Source organism: Bidens hawaiensis, unplaced genomic scaffold, assembly GCF_021521415.1.
Source record: "Bidens hawaiensis isolate Kalapana, Puna unplaced genomic scaffold, B.hawaiensis_p1.1 tig00014981_1, whole genome shotgun sequence".
Lineage (NCBI taxonomy): Eukaryota > Viridiplantae > Streptophyta > Magnoliopsida > Asterales > Asteraceae > Bidens > Bidens hawaiensis.
In genome coordinates this window covers 500812-514140 of record NW_027492330.1, presented here as the reverse complement: position 1 = coordinate 514140, position 13329 = coordinate 500812, and positions in this window count along the sequence as shown.

Here is a 13329-nt window from a genome sequence, read left to right as displayed (position 1 = left end):
GTTGAGCGGCGAATGTAATGTGTTGTCGATGTTGATGATGTCCTGATGTTAATGTTATTGTTATTTTTCGGGTTTCGGGTTCTTCGGGTTTCAAAATTTTAATTTTAGACCCAAAACCCAACCCAAATTTCTCAAGGTTTTTTCATGGTCGGGTTTTTGGTTAATTGGGTTTCGGTATCTAAAAAAACAAAAAAACTAAAAAAACTAAAGAAAAGCTACAACTCGATTAGTAAAACAACATATTTTTTTACCCGTTTTGTAAATAATCAAATTATAAATAAACATAATCCGGTAAAGCAATATTTTCTTCTATTTCGGTTGTTATTAGAAAAGATATATAAACAATAAATAGTCAATCATCTATAATATGTGGGATATAAATAAATGGAATGTGTAGTGTGTTTCGTATGCAGTGTACGTGTCTAGAAATCAGACCCAAGAACCAGCCCGAATTACTACGGTTCGTATTTTTCAGGTCAGGTTAGTTTGGGTTTTCTCGGGTTGGGTTTCGGGTTTTGGGTAGAGTGATAACCCTAATTGATGTGAGTGGATGGCATGGAACAAACATGTTTGTATTATGACCACACAGGAATAGGATTGATTGTTTGGAAGCCTGATTCTGCCCAGTTTAATCACCGGTCAAATCTCTTAAAATCGAATTACATTTATTTATTTATTTATTTTTTATTTTTAACTGAAACATAATTTTATTATAATGAACTTTGGAAAAGAGGGTACAATCTTTTAAATCTTGAAGGCGGTGAGAATTCAGCGTTCTTTCACAGTTTATAAGTGGTCATAACAAATCTACCGGATCAACGAGGGAATTTATGGAAGATGTTAGAAAATTTTTTGAAAAGAAATTTTATAAACCGGTCGATAATAAACTTATCTACTCCTTTTCGCCATGAGGAAACTAAATGGGTGGTTTGAGATTGCGGTGGGGAAAAGACTCCTGACCCAGATGGGGTTCACATTCAAATCTATTAGGAAATTTTGGGATGTATTTGAATTACACAGAAAGATTAGTAATGTTGTAATTCAATGGAAGCTTTACACGTGGTCATACGAACAGCATGCTCGAAGGAACTGTTCAAAGTAATACAAACATTGCGAAACAGCCCGTTGGTTTCCCACTTATTCTATGCTGACGGCGCAGTAATTTCTTGATGATTGGTGTAATTCAAGCTTCATAAATCTAAAGAGAAGTCTTAGATGCATCCACGCGACCTCAAGATTGAAGGTTAATCTCCATAAAGTACATTATATGGGGTAAAAGTGGGTTTGGATCTTGTAGAGACAATGAATGCAGCTCTTAATTGCAAGGCTTGCAAGTTCCCATTTTATATTTAGCCATTTAGGTTTACCAATAGGCGCGGACATGGGCTTAACAAGAAATTATGAACCTATCTTAGACAAGTTCGATGCAAAGTTATCAAAATGAAGTCTTCTCCTCAATTGCTCAAGGAACAAGATGAAATATGCAGGCCGCCTTTGTTTTCAATGAAAAATAAAAAACTTTTTGTTTGATCCTGACACTTGCTAGAAATGGTCAAGTTATTAGTTATATCTGTCCAGTGAAAAAGTAATCGATAGTACGACCCCTTCAAAGTTTCTCCCACATCCATAACATGAGTAGTTAAATATCCTCCATTTAATCAACTATGTTTTCTAATGTAGGTTATAGATTTCTAAAATTTATCCCCTTTCCCCCAAGGCACCTCAAGGTTACCTTACTCAAATCAGTTCTAGGATGTCTGGGGTATATAATTTTCAATCTTTAAAGCCCTGATTAATGTGCTAAAACATTTGTCAAAACGAAGAAACTTCTTATGGGGTAGTGATAATGAGAATGCTAAAAATCAGTTTGTGGTGCGGCAAAGGATTATACGAGATAAAGAACCGAATGGTTTAGGGGTTTAAAGTTTGAACACAACCAATATCGCCCTACTTGCTAAATGGTGGTCTATATGTAAAAGTTGACGGTCCTCTCTATGGGTTAAAGTAATATCTTCTACACATATGAGCGCTCAGTAGTGGGTTCCATTCTGGTCAAAAAATCTCTTGGAGGAACATGAAAAAGCATTCAAAAATTGGATCAAGACGAAACCTGAAACCTAAAAATGATGAAAAGGTTACATGTGAAAATGGGCATGGGAGACAAAATTCTATTCTAGCTTAACAATTGGGTAAGCGATAGGCCGTTAGAAGTCATTTTTCTCTTGTTATTCCCCTTGGAGAAAAAGAAAGATATTCATGTTAAAGATTGTTTTGCGGTCTAATAATGAAATAAAGCGGGTATGGCGATGGTCTAGGACATCTAGATCGACCCATTCGAACCTTTTATCCACAGCAGTGTTGAATGGGGGAGGATCTAGGGTGTATCCAGGGGTTGCACGGGTTACCCCTCAACTTTCATGGTGAAGTGCAAAATTAGGGCAATTTTTCTTTTCTTTTCTCGGTTTTATGTACTAATGTACTATGATACCTCTGAGCAAATATTAGGTTACCCCTAAGATGTATTGAGATGAAAACTGTCACACCCCAACCTAAGGTGAAATATGCCGGGGTGCGACATAATTGTATCATAGCTCAAAAGACACTAAAGTAAATACACGTGTCAATATCTAAATTATTTATTTCATATAATTCAAGTACGCAAAAATACAAACATTGTCTCGAATTAATAAACATTACAACTTAAATAAATAAGAACAAAATCCGTCTTTATTACTCATGCAACCTAAAGTCCAATCTACTCTTTAATCTCTTGCTTCATCCAATATAGCTACTTGCGCCATGCGTGAAAATATATAGTTTGTCAACATAAAGTTGAGCAAGTAATCACGGTTTTTGAATACATATAATACTAAAAATGACAATTCCTTGCGATAAATATGAACTACTAACTAGCATAACAATAAATATAAAAATTGTCTTTTCACTCGAATCACATAGATAGCGAGCTACTCCAACGACGTATGATCATACTGATGAGGATGAGGATGGGATACCAACCACCATAACTTAAAAGTAAAGACATAATCACATTCACACGTATAATCAACTGAGCAATATCATATAAACGCAAATAATGGAATTGTAGTGTAAAATAAAATGATTGAGTTTGTGAACGCATAACGCCCCCAAAATATAAAACGGTAAAAAGGGGGATGTGAATTACTTATATTTAGCGAGTAGATTAGTGAAGATGAAGCGACAATAACAATTAAAGTGAAAACGGCCGAGCTCCTCGATATGTGTAAAGGGCCTATTTGTTAACAGTAATATTAATAAACGAAGAAAATTTAATGAGACATAATGACTTGGGATTTGATGGTGGTTTGCGATTAACGAATTACTAGTTTATTGTTATAATAAATTTGGAGATTAATATATATATATTAATGATTTGTATTGTTATTATTATCATTAACATTAATATTAGTGCTTTGTCTTAATCCTTTATTTATAAATAAATAAATAATTACTATTCATTAACCATAAACTTATATATAATATGTTTGATAAAAAAATGTTATACACATGCATATTTATTTATTAGCGGAATAAATTGTTTGAAACTACAATTTAGCTCGGTTTATTATTATTATTATTATTATTATTATTATTATTATTATCATTATGTGCTTATAAATAATTACTCGGACAATATTAATTATATAGCGTCTATATGAATTTATATATAGACCAATTTAGAAAATGAGGGTTCATGACAAGGAAAACGTAAATCCGGGGTTCGATTTAGAAGGACTATCAATATCATATTATATATACACAAATGTTTATATGTATATATATATATATTCATAAGTTTACTTATTAAAAGAATGTAAGTTATGATCACGGGTCAAAATGAGGCAAAACAATAATCCCGGGGTTTAGTTTCGTTAAAAATAATGATTATTAATTCATATATTATGATAAGCAAGTTAAAAAAAATCAAAACAAACAAAAAAAATGGCAAAACCGGGCCTAGGGACTCAAACTTGCGCCCCAGGCCGGTTCTCTGAGTTAAAAATCATGTACTGGCCATCAGGCCAAGGCCTCAAAAAAGTTATTACATGAAAATGATTATTTAAATACACACAACTATGTTCTTCACTATTCAATATTAAACCCTAGTTGTTTAATCAAGTTAATCAGGCCATGATCGTTAAAATTGATTTGGGGGTTTTGATAGACGGTGAAAAACGAACTCAATGCATATAGTACTTACCGTTAATTATCACAAACTGATGGTGAATGGAGTAAAAGGGGTTGCGGCTTTTGCTTGATATTAAAACCGATACAGAGACTTCGTATGGTAAAATTGAGTTAGGGCTATGAGTCAAAATATTGTGAGGGTTGTGTGTGCGAGTTTAATTGAGATTTCGTGGTGTATTTATAGTGATAAAAGTCCTGGTTTGGCCGTGGTTTAATTTGGTTTCGTTAGCTGTCGGTTATGAGTCATTTACCAAGATTAAAGTGTCGGTAGATTAGTATTTTAGTGGAGAATCCTTTTTATAAAGTCAATTTCGTGATTTGTGGCGAAAAAAACGACTTGCCATGGAAGGCGGGAGGGGTGTCGGCGACGGAAGAGAGGGAAGAAGGAGGTGGGAAACATTTTGAATAATATTTGCAATTAAGTCCCTGCTCAATAGAGTTGGATATACATTTGGTTAAAAGTTACTTAGGGGCATATTTTGTATATCTTTGATAGTTTAACAATAAATAAATACAATAATTAATTAAACAAATGCAATATTTATAAAATAACTAAAACTACTTCGGGTGTCGTAAAATGATTGTTAATAAATTTATTAGTTTGATTTAATAACAATAGACCGAAATTAAAATTTTTAAATGGGTCGGGTTTTCGAATCCAAAATTTAACGAATGTTACAAAATCAGAGTGAAATAGCCGAATTTTTTCTTGTCACTGGGGGCTTTGCAAATGCGGTTAGTGTGAGGAAGATGATCATTAACTAACATGATCTAATATCAACATTGGGCCTTTTTAGAGCCAGAGCCCATTTCACTATATAAAAAAAAAGAAAGTCTTTAAAAAATAATGGCCTTTTTCGATAGGTAACAAATATTTTATTTATTTGTTTCTTTCGTTTTTGAAAAAATGTATTAGCAATATTATAACTTCAAATTTAGTTGTTAAACAAAGATTTTTTCATCTATTTATCTGTGTATCAACTTCGTATAAAAAAAGTTAACATTTTTATTTACTTTTAAAATTTATTTAGTTTATTGTTTATTAATTTTGGAATAAGCATTTAGTTTTTTATATATTTGAATAATATTTTTTTTATTGTTCGAAGGCTTAAAAAAATACAAAATTTGTCAAGGTTTTTAAATACATTGATTATTAAAAGAAAGTAGTCGTCATACATTCGTGAATACAACAAAAGTTAGCTCGGGCCCTCCCAATTAAAATGTTCTGGTTTCGTCAGGGCCTTAGGGGCCATAGGTCAAAAAAATTTGGGTTACCCATGAATTTTTATTCTAGATCCGCCAGTAGTATTGAAGTCGAACCTAGATTTGTGGTTATGGAAAGATATGGTTGGTACGGTGGAAGACTTTTTGTTCAAACTTGAGATGGGAACTAGATAATAATACACATTAGGTTGTTAATGGTATCTTTTGGATGAAATGTATTCTAATTAAAGTAAATTGTTTTGTTAGGAGATTACTTCTTGATTGGATCGCTACAAACGTGTCACTGTTAACACGAGCTATTAACATTGGAAAAGATACATACGGGCTGTGTAATATGTTTCGAAGTTGTCGGTGCATCTTATGGTTCATTGTGAGGTGGCTAAATGGGTTTGGTTGATTATACACGCTTGGGGTTAAGTTACCAATGTCTGATAACTTTGATGTTGTGAGGGATCTACTGGAGTATCCAAATAAACGTAAGAATAACGAGGAGCATGTGAGGCGTCCAAGCAATTTCGTTAGTAACGTGTTGGATGGTCTGAAGAACTTGGTGAATAACACTAAGAAAACTTCCTTTCTTTTGTTCAAGCACATGAGCAAACATGCGGGCTTGAAGTGAAAGAAGTGATACAAGTTTAATTTTGTTAAATTTCTTATTTGATTAATTAGAGTTCGTAAAAGCTTTTTTAACTTTGCGTATGTACTTTTTTATTTCCTTGTATATTTGGGATTGTTGCAACTTGTAAATTACCTATTAAAAAAAACACTATTCTTAAATTCTATACGTTTTGAGACACATTGTGAATGTGAGAACAGTAACTTTCCCGTGCAGTTTGATCTATGAACTAACTAGCATTCACATTTCAGCTTTTTACCCTATCTATCTATATAACTTAATAATAGAAAAACACATTTGTTTAAAAAAAATTATTTTTAAAACTCTTTCACTTCCTATTCTCTCTCTCATATTCAAAAAAACATATTTTATCATTTTTCTCTTTTTGATAGCATTCACAATAACTTATAAAGGCTTGACTTTTAATCTTGAAGAAGTTCACATATCTCCATTTTATAGATTGAGACGCGGGTAAAACATTCAAATTCCATTCCTCCTCTCTATCAACATAAGTTTACTATAAAACACGATAACACATGTTCCTAAAGAAATCTACTATTGTTATAATAAACAGAAATGATGGTTAGACCACATATTCTTTAATTGGCCTAATATTTTATCAAGTGGTACTCCTATCTTTTCATCTTTAATTTTTAATTATTGTATTAAAATAAATCATTTAAAACATTCCATAACTTATCCCTTTATCACATCAAAGAACTAAAATTCTAACATATTTTTCCCCATAATATTTAATTTTAACAAAAATATTTTTTTCTTGATGATATCCTTTTACAATATTTGTTTTAAAATTTTAATATAGCATTTCATTATTTCTTACAATTTAATGACTTATACAAAATAATAGTCTTAATAATTTCATATAAAAAAGTGAACGCTTTAAATTTTATACTTAATCTTATTTTTAATTTAAACTATAAACTGCACTTAACACTTTAATTTTGAAAACCATTCATGATTATTAAATTCTTTCACTTTCCGACTATAATTATAACTTCTATTATATTTAAAAAATAATAGTAATATTAATAATAATAATAACTTGCTCAAAAGCTTAGAAACTAATTTTTATATAATCTTACTATCCTATGTTTTTTATTAAAATTGGTTTATTTCACATAAAAAAACAATGCTAACAACGGTAATTTTCATTGCCGACCATTTGGTGTTACATGCTCAGATGCATCGAATCTTGATAAATAAATTTCTGGAAAAATACATGTAAATATGACCAAAATATCTAATGGTCGCTGTTATCCAAAACCTATAATGGTTTCATGTTGTTTGGGATGTTTTGTTGCTTTGAAAAAATGAAGTCGTTTTGTATATTTAAGATAATGTTTTTTATGTTTTAAAATACTTTTTCAATTTTTGTGGACTAACATTGTTTTAAACTCTTAGTATGCTTATATGTATATTGAACTAGCTTAGCTACCCGTGTATTACACGGGTTTAACGATTTAAATTTTTTAAGTAATAAAAAACTCAAACATATATGAAATGTTTAATAAACATACATATCCCCAAATTACATTTGAACCATAAATCATTTCAAACTTCTATAAATAGATGACATTGTTATTGTTTTTTCTTGTGGCCTATGTCTCCACGTAATGTCACAAATTTTAACAACTCAAACAAATTATACATACAATGAATATTATTATGGGCTAGCATATAACCTAAATAGACTAACATGTGTACCTCTTCAAACTTCTGCACGATTTGATTCTGCTTTGACCCGTTAGTAGTTTAAAAAAAAACAAAATGCGTAAAATGTTATTTTTAGAAATTTGACTTGTGTCAAATAAAAAGTACATGACAAAAAATATTGACTTTGAATCTAATCCGAAACCAAATTTTAAATTTCCAAGATCAATCTTTTGATCTGTTACCAAAGTCATGACCCCATAGATTTGTCACAAAAGTCATGATCTGAAAGTTGAAACATACTTTGGCCGGTTAACTATTTTTTAGATAAAAATGCTTTTTAACCTGTATCAAATTTTGAATCGATTAACAATATTTTGTAGTAAAAAAAACGTTGTTCCCAAACTGCCCTTGCTAGAGATTATAATTTGAGACTATTTTTTCTTTCTTTTTTTTCATATTGTCCAAAACGCTTGATTCAGTTTTAGCTAATCTACTGTAAAAAATTTGCTATGACAAAATATTCATTTGCACTCATAAACTTATAAAATTCTGATGATCGATTCTTATCTTCTTAGCTACCTTGCTGTTTTTTCACACCTATTTTTTGATTACTAAAACGCTACTTATAATAGTAATAATGATGACATAAATAATATTAGTAACAATAATATTATTTTTATTTCATTTTTATTATTAGTATTTATTAATTATTAGGTTTTATTAATTATTAGTTTATATTCATTATGAGTATTTATTATTTTTTGTATTTATTAGTACACATGTGACAAAGTGAAGGATTAGAAAGCCTTGTGAAATGACACATAGGATAGAAATGTGTTAGGAGATGACATGTGGAAGTAGTGGTTTTCTTTTATTACTTATTATTATTATTATTATTATTATTATGTAAGATGTGAGATGTTAAACACAAATATTAATTTATATTGCTTTATAATATAATATATTTATTTAAACTTTACGTATTGTTTATTTAAGTATTTGTATGAGTTATGTCAATCTTTTTTTAAACACGATTCTTCATAAAAATATAAATCACTATGTCAAATTGATATTAGTACTAAATGATTTATGTTTTTAGTAACAATCGTCCGTTGTTAGTAAGAAAACTTAATTAAATAAATTTTAAGCATATATATACAAGGAAAGTTTTTAGATATTTGTGTCGCACTTTCTAGATTAAAATTAGAGATGGAGTCAATCTTCTAATATTCAATGAAGGGGGTAACTACAAATATTGTATATGATGAAATTTGTAGAGATTAATAAAAATTTACCATATAGTTTTCTTTTTCTTTTTTTATTTTATGAAGTTTTATTGTATTCAACGTTGTAATACATATTCATATTCATTCATCTAATTAATATCAAATTAGTATAAGTATTTCATACTTTTTTGATTTTTTGTTAATATAGTTTATCTAACCCATATATACACGGGTATTTAACCTAGTTGTTTATATATTAAAAACCTCATACATCCAATTTTTAATCTTTAATTTTTATCTTACTCATAATTAACATTTATTTATTATTTTTTCTCTTTCTTACACACTTACAAGTTACAACAAATTACAGAGGCTTGGATTTGGGCCCCTAGTATAGAGGTTTGCTTTTGTTTTCTCTGAATTGTTCTCTATTATAGAGAATGAGATTGAATGGCGTTTTGGATGGTTTCCTAAAATTATTCTTTAAAATCTAGAGGTAAAGACTAAAGAGCATATAGAGGGTGGCATGTGAATAAGATGTTTTTGTTAGACGTTTCTATATAATTTAGAAGTAAATCAATTTTAGAGGATGATATGTGAATGCTATGAGAGAATAACTGGATCTTTATATCTTTGCTTTTTTCTACCGAGGTTCTTCGTCTGTTGAAGACCACGTGTTCCTAGTCTTGCACATCTTTAATGTCATCATATATAAGTCATTGCAAGCCATAACTTTTCTCTCTTTTGAGCCTGAAGAGCCTTCTAGTGTAGTAATTAGGTGATGAACTGATATTATAATCAATTATTGTAAACAAAAAATACAAAAATTTAAATTATAAATTAAAATTACAAAATTAGCATATATGACACCTGCTACCAAAGGGCTTGTAGTCCAATGATGCCAAGAATATCAATTTGTTTGACAAGGGTGGAGAGTTTCCTACAAATTAATAAAAGTGCGATACTTGTTATTAAAGTGTATCCGTAGCCTACATTTACTCCCATTCATTTTCTCATTGACTATGTAACAAATGTAAACTTCACTTTATGATAAAATAGATATGAGATTTGACTATTGGATTTACTTGTGTTTCTTTCTTAACACATTATAATCATGATTTTAACTCATTAAAACGTCCCTAAAACCTATTGCCATTCAATCTCTGTATTCTTCTCTTCATATATGCTGAACACAGTTTTTTTATAACATGAATACCATATTTGTAAGAAAACGTAGAAGTGGTTGTTGGTTGGTTATATTGCTAGAGATACAACGAAAGTCGGCATATGAATGCAATATTAGGATATTGTTTGCCTTGGCTGTGCCAATAACCTCCATTCCCAGCCTTGACGCATCATTACATATGAGCGGCTAAGAGCCTAAGACCTTTGTGATTGTTTCTTATGTTCTTTGAATCCATGATCCTATTTCGCAAATGCATAAACTGAAAATTAGTTATCTATCATACATATCACAGGATGTGGGCATTGAAGACTGGTAAAATAGTTGGTGGTGGGCGGTGGTGGTGGCGGACGGTGGGTTATGGTGGTGATGGACGTTGATGGTGGTGGGTGGTGTTGGTGGCGGACGGTGGGTGGTGGTAATGGACGATGGTTGTGGCCGACGGGTGGGTGGTGGTGGTGATGGACGGTGGTGGTGGTGGTGGTGGTGGTGATGGACGGTGATGGTGGGTGGTGGACGGTGGTGGTAGTGGACAGTGGTTGTGGCGGACGATGGGTGGTGGTGGTGATGGGTGGTGGTGGTAATGGACGATGGTGGTGGCGGACGGTGGGTGGTGGTGGCGCACGAATAGTGTTGGTGGTGTTGAACATTGGGTGTTGGCAGGATGTTAAGAAATGTGAAGATGTGTGAAGAAGTTAAACAATAGCTTATTTTTTAAGACCATAAAAGTAGTTTGCAGATCTTATTTAAAAAAAACCAAACAGTCTTTAGAAGCTTATGTCTGCGCGCCCGCATACATAAGTCTCTTGCAAATGTTTTAAGTAAAAACAAACAAAACCTAAGAAAGTGTCACACACTTGCAAAGTTGCATGAATACGATGATAAGCACACATGTGACTTGATAAGCTATGTCACATTTCAGCTGCCAACGTTATAAATCAATTTCCAGGAAAAATACAAGGCATGTGAAGCCGCGATATGGGGTTTGCAAGAAACAAGGGTTTACGTAAAACACGTGCCTTCAGTTACTTGTATGTAACCCAATCCATTTCGATCATCATTATTTATTAATCAAAAAAATAATTAAATAATAATAATAATAATAATAATAATAATAATAATAATAATATTTTTTCGTCACTTTCCTCCCATTACTAAATTACATAACATATTCAAAAAAATCACCGAATGCGGTGTTTTTTTAAAGGTTAAATGCACTAAAATACGTCAAACGATGCTAGGTATTGTCAGTGTGTGTATCATACTAAAGTTATTGTTTTGAAATTTTATCAAGCTTAAAATTTTATCATTATATATGTTGAATGACTATAAACTAAGGGTAATTTGTTTACTCATTTTGTATTTTGTATTAATATAAATTAATAATAATAATAAATCAGTAACACGATTTTTTTTATTTTCTTTTAAATTTCTAAGACTTATATACATTTTTCATCACAATAAGAGATGAGAAACAATAAAAATGAGCAATAACCAAACTGCTAATTGACGAAACCAAACTGGAATTAACCAATAACCACATTAACCTAAATCGATTATCGTTATTTTTTAGCCTCGGTTAATCGAAACGAAACTAACTGAATCTAACCATTCATATTTTCATATATTTTTAGCTTGTATTTATATACCTCATTTCATGTATCTCTCTCTCTCTCTCTCTATATATATATATATATATATTTCATGTACACACACTTTCATTTTATGCATCCATTTCATGTATATCTAAGTTAAATTTGATTCTGATTATTAACCAAACTGAAAACAGAAATATTAACCAAATAAACCGAATCGATCAACCAAAAACCAATTGGTTAATTTGGTTGAGGCTAATAACCGAACTGATCCAAACTTGCACACCCCTAAGAAACAGTTTTAAAATATCATATCAGGATGTTACACTGAACTACAACTTGCAATGCAAGTGCTACATCCTTACATGTTGAAAACCAATAATCGTTTAACCGAACCCGGTAACTGGTTCTCTACAATCTAAATTTTCGGTCATATTATGATTTTACGAGTCGGTCCATCTTATGCGTGCTTGTGTAAACCAACACATATGTAAACTTAAAATAAAATAAAAAAGAACCCAAGTAAATGTGAAGACATAAATATTGGCCTAAAGTTATGGCTTTAAAATCGGAAGAATAACATCAATTCCATGTTTAAAGGTCACGTTACCCCGCCATCTATGGATCCTATTCCTACCTATGAATCACGTTTAGCTTCCGGTTTCGAATTCCTTATAATACTAAACCTCCATTACAATTATAGTTTTTTTTTTCCTTTTTATGTAATTAATAATTATAACTTTTATATTGATATGAACGTATCATGAAGTGATAAAAGATAGCCTTGCCTCATTTGTTTCTTCTCATTTTGGGCAACCATTTATACTTTTATATTCATAATGCATTAGTTACTAATCCTCATCATTTGTATCGTTTCTAGTGATACATTTTATACACAGTGTCGATTATATTTCAATTCAATACCTCTCTGGACATGATATAGTTACTAAGATCAATTTAGTGTTGGATACATGAGGCCCATTTATCTATTACTTCAACTTGAATGTGTTCATTAGTTGCTCCATTTCTCTAGTAAATGGTTTTTTTTAATCTTTGGAATAGAATGCTTCTTAGAATTATCGCCAATATGTTGTTATCCTCTAGGAAACTATTATTAAGTAGAGCATTAGCAATTAGTATATGTGAGCTAGTCACTCTTTAGGTTAATGAACATTTCTTATAATTGGTTGGTTATATTTAGTAAATGAAATATAGATTGACCATTTGGTTGACATTGTTTAGTTTGATGAACAAGGAGAGACAACGATGATTCTTTTCACCCGCTTTTTGTCTGCCCCTAATGTTAAGAATGCTGATTCATTAAAATAAAATCAGTAAATTGGGCCTATATAAATCTCTCGATTATGACGCTATAAGTTGTGTAGTTTGAACAATTTACTTTCTACACGGTTTGCGTGTACCATTTATGCTTCCATGCTCGTGTTTGAACACTTTACTTGCTTTTCTCATAAACACGTTATTTTCTCCATATGATATATCACATCCCTTTGTAATTCCTTTGCCTCACAATGAGACCGACCAGGTTATTTTCTCCATATGATATATCACATCCCTTTGTAATTC